Genomic DNA, 9,362 nt, shown 5'->3' on the forward strand with positions numbered 1-9,362 from the left:
CCAAGACTTAATCCATATTTTGTTTTGTCTCATTTATTGATATGGATATAGCCTCTGCGTGATGGGGTTGTGCAATGCAAATGGCTATAACAAGCCTAATATAAGTCCTACAGTCCGTGCTCCCAAATACTGGAAAAAGTGAGATTCATTAGGTTTCATGATCACCACAGTAGCCCCACGCTGCTATAAAAATGAATTATACAATTATATGGCCATTAAATAACACACAACAGCATGGCATATTTAGATAGTGGAATAGGCCTATCCTAAATCATATTTACTTCCTATTATGCAGCTCAGGCGGTCATTCTAGACAAGGCTCTTCTGTAGCTGTATAGTTTCATTCTCTCACAAGTCATTTTCTGAAGGTCCAAGCCTATACTACGTCATCTACTGGTATAACAGTGTTATCGAATGTCGTTCTAAAACGAGCTCTAAACTTTTATTTTGGAAATGACACCGGAAGCTGTAAAGCAACTCTAACATCTGGTCTGAAGTTGCTTGATTGACTATCTAACTTCGACTAGCTACGTTCGGTTCATGTCCTTTGCAGATGCCACATTCCTGACAAAAGTTTGTACGTATATCTGTAACCGAGTAAAGGGAGACGTAAAGTAAGAATCGAACGTGTAAATGTTCATTCATAGTCGTAGCATAGGGTTTGTACGTTTAAAGAACTAATTACGTTTCATGCATAGCTTTTCTTACGTTCCTAACAATTTACGTATGCATTTTTTTACGATTCAAACTATATGTACATTCAACCTTTTGGCAGCCACCTGGTTCCTTATGGCAGGCCCAGTTTTGCTGCATTGGCAAAACCAGACATGGTAATTCATATGCCATTTGTTATGTTTATGATGGCCTCTCCATGGAGAACACCCCAGTTCGGTAGTAAACACAAACCTGTCTCCATAGGAACCTCTGTAGGTCCCAACAACTGTATCTATACAGATAAGCCTCTCTGTATTCTACATTTAGCCATTGAGCAGTGACGTGTATTCATGATATAGTAGAGGTACATTTACATTAGTCTCATTTGTCAGAAGAGTCACTCATTTAAAATTAATTTATTTTAATTTAACCTTTATTTAACCTTTATTTATGCATTTTAACTGCAGGCTAGCCGAATCAGTGTCACCATGAAGAAAACTGATTAAAGATAACATGGTAGATATTTCCTTGTTTGTGTTTTGGCTAATAATCTTTGATGTTCACCCGCATTTAGTAAGGCTAAATTCTAACGCCATACTAATGAGTCCCCCCCTCTAGCCTGAGCCCCCTCTGTTCCCCACTAAAACCCCTGTTTACAATCCCCAGGGGTGACAAACGCCATAGCAACATGCCACTTCACTTCATTCCTGTCCCTGTAACCAAGGAGACGGACAAAATTCTCCAGAGCAGACAAAGAAAATAATGAGGGGACAAGCATTTAAACCCACCACATATATGGCCTCTTGAAGCCAGGTTAGTGTAGTACTACAACCAGTCCAAACTAATAATTAAAAAGAGAACTAACTAATCCCCACAAAATGCCTTAATTCTCTCTCTCTCAACCTCCATTTTGTTATGTGCTTCACATCCTGTTGTCTTTTCCTGGATAATCTAATTTTATATATTTTACTTACTGATCTTCTTCCTCCTCTTCTCTGTCTCTTACCCTCTCGCTGATTGCGCTGTATTTGATAGCCAGCTCATCGCGGTCCGCCTTGCTATGGGCTAGCAGGTCTTCCATCCTTCCCAGCTCTACCTGCAGCACCCGGTTCTCCTCTTGGACAGACATCACTGAGAACATGGCTCCTGGTGCTGGGGTGGGGAGAGAGAGTGCCAGACAATCAATCGTGTTAATGAAGAGCACAGCGCTTTGTTCAATATTCAGGACACTATAATATCACAGATGCATTCAAAGTAGAGTAATCAGATGGTTGGCTACTCACAGCTCTCGTTGAGGTTCTTGGTGACAATCTCTCGGACCCGTGCAGGTAGACACATAGTTGGGTCTTCTGGGGAGGCGCCTCGGACAGTCAGCCTCTTCTCCTCAGACAGCACACTCTCCTCCACCCTCTGGCAGGGAGACAAAGACACATAGTTATAGTTAATCTCCTCAGAGACAGACTAAAACTAAGGGCCCTGCAGATCACAGTGCCACGAGGACAGGTGGCTTCTCAGCAGTCACTCCTGTCTACCAGAGAGCTGGGTTCAGAATAGAACACTGACCTCACACTCTGCAGAGCACGCATACATACACTTTCATAACACAGAGAGCAGATTTCATGGCATCTCTGTCGAAGTGTCAAACCATCAGCACCCTCAGTGAAGACATCTATTGTAATTACAACTAGGCTACATAATTATAACATATTGGGTAGCCTATTGATATTTCTATAAAGCTTTACAATAAATTATTTACAGAAGAATATCAATACATGCTAAAAACAACGATAAATAGAAGTGCAATCGTGCACGAGCCATGCCATGACCTGTATAACAGATTCCAATTTGGAATCCGAGCTGTAATTTTCCGTGTCGCTCATTGAGAAACGGTTGATTTTAATCCACAAACAGCAAGAAAGAGACGAAAAATAAACGTTTGGCTCCAGTCCCGTGCGCTGGTAGCGTTATCAAATAGGATTAACCGTTCGATTTATATCTAAATTAACGGATGCACGCGGTTAAATGCGTATCTAAATGAACGACACACTATCTGCTGTACAGATAGTTCAGAAAGTTGTGAGTTTGTTGGAATCTCAGGATTCCTCCCACGTCCCACAGGTGCGTCCTGCTCCATCCTCTACAGGACTGTCGGAGAAAGATTGAGGACAAGGGGATTAGTAGACTGTATTCCCCCTCCCTCCTCCACGAGGAGAGCTTTCAATTCGCATTCTTCGCCTGGCCACCCTTGCCGTTTAATTAGATAGCCATGTCCTTCATAAAATAGTTACACTCAATTACAATGAAACAAAATACACAGTATTATTGGATTAAAAATTAGCTGCAAATGTTGATGATATCAACTAAATCAATGTAGGATATTTGTAGGGCACACAATATAATTTATTTCACAGACCCTGCGCGATGAGCTCTGCAGTTTTTTAACAAGGCTGTCTGTGTCCATTCATCATTCCTATCAATGATATAGTTTCTTCAGTCATATTATAGAATATGTGCCAAAGAAGAGTTAGGCTATACAGAATAAAGATGATGATGGCACGTTAAGGGGCATGTATGATCCACCCTTCTGTGAATGCGAAAAGTCAGTCAGTGTTTATAATGTTGCAATAATTAAACACACACCATAATCAACAAGAAGGGAAAAAACAAACAATTTGATCCACTTTACAGTATCTGGTGGCCCAGGTCGAACACCTTCCCTGCCACATCACTTCAATGCTTGTAATACCATGGTAACAGACATGCCCACAAAAGAGAAGGACTCAGAATGCCAAAACCAGACCCCTCTATTCACAAAGCTCAGCCTTAACCACAGGCCCACAACTTTCAGCATGTTCTCATTTTGAAAGGAGATGTGCATCAAATATTCAGCCATTATATTCTGCCGCAAAACTATTGTATATTTGGACAATGTTATATATCACACATCATTCAATTTCTCATGTCTTACTCTGGCGATTTGGGGGGGTTAAGGGCCCTCTTGTGGTTTCCCGGCAGTGCTGCATTGTATGGAGGCAAGGGTACTAGATACTACATTCAAGGGTACTAGATACTATATTGAGCATGATCAGAATGTTAATCTTTGTGAAAAAATGAACTTGGAAACATAGTATTAGGTTAATCATAACAAATATATTATGGCCTACAACTAAGGGTGCAGTATTTTTCCTTGTCAGGTCATGCAGAGTAAAAACTTCTGGCCTTAAGTGGTCCTTTATTACTAAGCAACTACCAGTAGACCTACTGTTCTAATAAGCACTTTAACCAGCTAGGTCTACCTGGACCTGGGGTAGGCCTACAGCCTATTACAGGTCAAACAAGTTTAACCTGGGTAATGAATCTGGGTGTGGGGCAGTGTTCTACTAGCTGGTAAAGCATGTGTAGGCTATTAGGATTAATACATTTGGCAGTTTTAGCCAAACTCTCTGCTGTATCCCTGAAATGTCTATGTAAATCTGTACCAGTGGTATCCAAACTTAGAGAGTCCTTGCATTACAAAAACGTATGCTATAAGGTTAAATAAACTATGTTAGTATTATAAATGACTAATTAGGGGTTCAAGCAGCGAAGCTGAGTGAAACCCTATTGTATTTGTTGAAGTTGATTATTATTATTTTCCTTCTGACGATTTAGTGAAAAAAATGTAAATTCCTGTGAGTTGGTAAGGCCTAGAACAGGGGTCGGCAACAGCAATGTAGAAATTATTATAATCATGTTCTGGCCTATAACAAGTGATTGAAAATGCAAACCTTTGAAATTTCATGCCCCTCACCCCATTTGAACTAGAGCCCTGAAAATCTGTATATAGATAGGCCCCTCTCATCACAAGGGACAAATTTACCTCAAGGGCCTTTTATCAATTAGATTTGCTAACTCCTCCGTCTCTGTCCTCAAACCTCTTTTCGTCTCCTTTTAAAAAAGGTCAACGGTAGCGAGGAGATGGAATGTGGACAAAAATGAGCTTGTATAAAATGAGTCAGTCCTTCTCCACTCAGATAAATAACATTTACAGAGGTGGCTCTCAAAATAAATGTGTAGTGTGACTAAAAACAAATGAAGTTAGTTTTGCAAGACAATTTATAGATAAAAACAATATGCTGGCTATCGTTTTAAAACGTGTGCATGGTTTCCGACGATGACGACAACACAACAGCTGATTCAAAGGGGTTGTGGCAGATATCAAAACTCTTCCGCGGTAGGATACACTTATGCTTCCTCGCCAAAAGTAGGCTATCAAGGAGGGGAGGACCGTCCTCCGTTTGCCTACTAACGAACTGACACACTCCTCGACCACTCATCGGTTTTCCGATACCACAACGGCCCTCAAAGAACTACACTGGACTTTATGCAAACTGGAAACCACATATCCTGAGGTCGCATTTATTGTAGCTGGGGATTTTAACAAAGCAAATTTGAGGAAAACACTACGGAAGTTCTATCAACACATTGAGTGTAGTACTCGCTTAGGAAAAACACTAGACCAATGCTACTCGCCTTTTCGAGATGTCTACAAGGCCCTCCCCCGCCCTCCTTCGGCAAATCAGATCATGACTCCATTTTTCTCCTCCATTCCTATATGCAGAAACTCAAACAGGAAGCACTAAGGTGCTAAGGTCTATTCAACGCTGGTCTGACCAATCAGAGTCCATGCTTCAAGATTGTTTAGATCACCCGGACTGGGATATGTTCTGGGTAGCCTCTGATCATATCACCTCTACCTTACCTGACACCCTAAACCCACTTCAATTTGCTTACCGCCCCAATAGATCCACAAACGATGCAATCGCACTGCACACTGCTCTATCCCATCTGGGCAAGGGGAATACCAATGTCAGAATGCTGTTCATTGACTATAGCTCAGCATTCAACACCATAGTACCCTCCAAGCTCATCATTAAGCTCAGGGCCCTGGGTCTGAACCCCACCTTCTGCAACTGGGTCCTGGACTTCCTGACGGGCCGCCCCCAGGTGGTGAAGGTAGGAAACAACACCTCCACTTTACTGATCCTCAACACAGGGGCCCCACCAGAGTGCATGCTCAGCCCCCTCCTGTACTACCTGTTCACCCATGACTGAGTGGCATCCAACTCAATCATCAAGTTTGCAGACGACACAACAGTAGTAGGCCTGATTACCAACAATGACGAGACAGCCTACAGGGAGGAGATGAGGGCCCTGGTGGAGTGGTGCCAGGAAAATAACATCTCCCTCAACGACAACAAAACGAAGGAGCTGATCGTGGACTTCAGGAAACAGCAGAGGGAGTACCTCCCTATCTACATCGACAGGACCGCAGTGGAGAAGGTGGAAAGCTTCAAGTTCCTCAGTGTACACATCACTGACAATCTGAATTGGTCCGGCCACACAGAGTGTGGAGAAGGCAGCGCAACAGAGCCTCTTCAACCCCAGGAGGCTGAAGAAATTCGACTTGGCCCCTAAAACCCTCAGGAACTTTTACAATTAAGAGCAACTTTTACAATTAAGGGCTGTATCACCGCCTGGTACGGCAACTGCACCGCCCGCAACCGCAGGGCTCTCCAGAGAGTGGTACGGTCTGCCCAACGCATCACCGGGGACACACTGCCTGCCCTCCAGGACAGCGAGAGCACCCGATGTCAAAGGAAGGCCAAAAAGATAATCAACGACATCAAATACCGGAGCCACGGCCTGTTCACCCCGCTATCATCCAGAAGGCGAGGTCAGTACAGGTGCATCAAACCTGGGACCAAGAGACTGAAAAACAGCTTATATCTCAAGGCCATCAGACTGTTAAATAGCCATTACTAGCCGACTACCACCCGGTTACTCAAACCTGCACCTTAGAGGCTGCTGCCCTATATACATAGACATGGAATCACTGGCCACATTAATAATGTTTACATACTGCTTTACTCATCTCATATGTATACTGTATTTTATTCTACTGTATTTTAGTCAATGCCACTCCGACATTGCTCGTCCTAATATTTATATATTTCTTAATTCCATTCTTTTACTTTTAGATTTGTGTATTGTTGTGAATTGTTAGACATACTGCACTGTTGGAGCTAGGAACCCAAGAATTTCACTACACCTACAATAACATCTGCTAAATATGTGTATGTGACCAATAAAATTTGATTTGAATAAGACGATAACACTCATCATTAACTAATAACAGATGGATCTCGCCAACACTCTTGGTAGAAGCGATGGCCACCAGAAACGCAATCTTAAGAGAGTGATGTTTCAAGTCTATAGCTTCTAACGGTTTAAAGGTAGGTCTGGATTGTACTCCCAAGAACCAGATCCAAATCCCATTTGGGAACTGAGTAGGCTCTTGAGAGGCGTAATCGACGGACTCCCTTAAGAAATCTTGCCATGAGCCGATGGCTGCCAAGCGGACCATCCTGCTCTTCATCATGACATGCTGAAATGGCTGCTGCATATACTGTTCCTTAAGTGTGTATGCAGCCCTGCCAACATCAAACAACAACCTCAAGAACTGGAGCACAGTTTTTATGCTGCATGATTCTGGAGCAACCCTCTGCTCCCCACACCACTGGCAGAACACACGCCACCTCGTGTCATAGGTTGACGGGCCCTGGCACTCTACGATGTTAACAGAGGGCTCAATATCTAAACCAGACCATTTTTGCTGTTCAGCAGCCAGGCACTAAGCTGCAGGAATTCGGATGCCACAATGTGTCCTCCGCCTGTGACAGTTGGTAGTTCCCATGCTGTCCCCGCTAGGAGTGACAGTATTGTGATGAACTGTTTGAACCAGTTCGCTCCGATGGATTCTGCCCAGGCATATCCTGCATGAAAGGAATTTCAGGGATTGCCATCTTGCCAGTGCTCGCATGCATTCCTTAGACACAGTCAAGAGACAATACCTGTGTTCCTTGGAATTCCTGCAGGGGTATCAAGTGTAGAATACCCAATAGGGACAAAAGAGAGGCTGCGGCGAGGAGACGCATCAGTCTCTGACACTGAAGACCAGTCCCCTTCTAGTCTTGGACAAAAGGATTGATGTGATCTACAATTTTCGATCTCGCTCTTCAGTGAGGTGAGCCCTCATTAGAGACGAGTCGACCCGCATGCCCATGAACATCAGTTTCTGTGGGGACCAGGTGTTTTTTTGCATGTTCAACCTGAGGCCTAGCTCTGAGATGTGCTTCAGTAGAGATGTGTCTACTGCTGCCTGTTCTCGTGACTGAGCGCAGATTAGCCAATCGTCTAGGTCATTTAGTACTATCATCCCTTGTGATCTTAGGGGTGCTAGAGCGGAATACATGCATTTTGTGAATGTTCTTGGTGCCAGGGAGAAGCATAAAAGGTAACACTTGGTACTTGTACACTATGCCATTGAATGCAAAGCACAGGAACTTACTGTGAGCTGGGTGGATCGGTACGTGGAAGTAGGCATCTTTTAGGTCAACCGTGGGGAACCACTGGCCTGGGCTGATAGGATGTGGGACTGAGAGGAGGGTTTTCAAGCATCGGTTGAGAGGCCTCAAGTCCAAGATGGAACCCACTGTGCTGTTCTCTTGGTTTGATTTGTCTGATTGCATTCTTCTCCAGCTGGGAGGCAAACTCAGGTTGGAGAGCTTCTCTTTCAGGGGGTCGGTTGTTGTAGTTGACCAAACCCATCTGAAAGGTGGTGGCCGGCATCGGAACTGGAGTTTGTACCCCTGTAGTACTGTATCCAACACCCAGGGGGACTTCACAAGTGCCTCCCACAGCCTTTCAAGGCAGGGGAGAGCGGAGGTCTAGACTGCAATGGTCTCTGGCTAGGGTAACGTGGGGCAGGGGGACCGATGATAAAACTGCATGGTCTCTGTCCTTCCGCAGTTTCGCCGTTTGATTCAAAATGGCATCCACACAAAAACTTGGCCTGGAGTTTCTTCACGGAAGTTGACATCTATGTCTGTGAGAGCCAAAGTTGTCTTTGTGATGAGATGACATGGCCAAGTTTAGGAAGGTGTTCTTTTAAGTGGTCGTCAGTAGCCTGAGGTCCCGAAGGACAGCGGGGAGACCTACCAATGATCTCGTTGTGTGGGAGGACCACGGCCGCAACAATTGCGTCCATAACAGAGTACCGGTCCAGTCCCAACCCCTCGGGGGAAGCCATGAAGGTCAAAGGCTTGCACTGGCTTGAGAGACCTTGAGTTCACCTTAGCCCAAGTTTGACACAGTTCATTGGAGAACTTGGGGCACTGAGGAATGTACTCTGCCCAGACTGCTGTTAGGGTCTGGTTTAACATCCGGAGCATTCAGAACCCTATTGAGGAGCTCCTGCATATCAGCTGATGAACAGGGCGTTTCACTCAGCTCTCTCTGAGCCATAGTTTGCTGATCCAGAACGGGCCTCAGAGGTGTCTTCGTTTAGGTCATTACCAGCAAGGATGGAGATAGCATCAAGATCCTGTCTTAAGTCTTCAGCTGAGCCTTTCGGGCTGAGAGAGCGGAGCTGCTAAGACAGAGGCTGCCTGGGCCTCCAACTCATCCAGAGTAGGTCCCGTCTTTCTTGGACTGCTTGGTGGGCGGGCCCGCCGCTGAGGGTTGTTTACACTTGAGGCCGCTCCCAGAGCCTCTAGAGTTTGTCTCCATCATAGCTAATCATGCTTCACTTAGGCATGTGCCAAAAGTAGCACAATAAATGCTGCTGAAGGGGGAATCCACAGACTGAATGGTATGCTCTAAGCCTA

General features: G+C 44.6%; 1 protein-coding gene across 1 annotated transcript in view; it reads right to left on the bottom strand.

The window, feature by feature from the left end:
* The window catches only part of arhgef10la (Rho guanine nucleotide exchange factor (GEF) 10-like a), a 309,208-nt gene that overhangs the window by 151,949 nt on the left and 147,897 nt on the right, over positions 1-9,362 (bottom strand). The gene's annotated exons all lie outside the window — the stretch shown is intronic.

The sequence above is a fragment of the Salvelinus namaycush genome, chromosome 20, assembly GCF_016432855.1.
Source record: "Salvelinus namaycush isolate Seneca chromosome 20, SaNama_1.0, whole genome shotgun sequence".
Taxonomy (NCBI): Eukaryota; Metazoa; Chordata; class Actinopteri; order Salmoniformes; family Salmonidae; genus Salvelinus; species Salvelinus namaycush.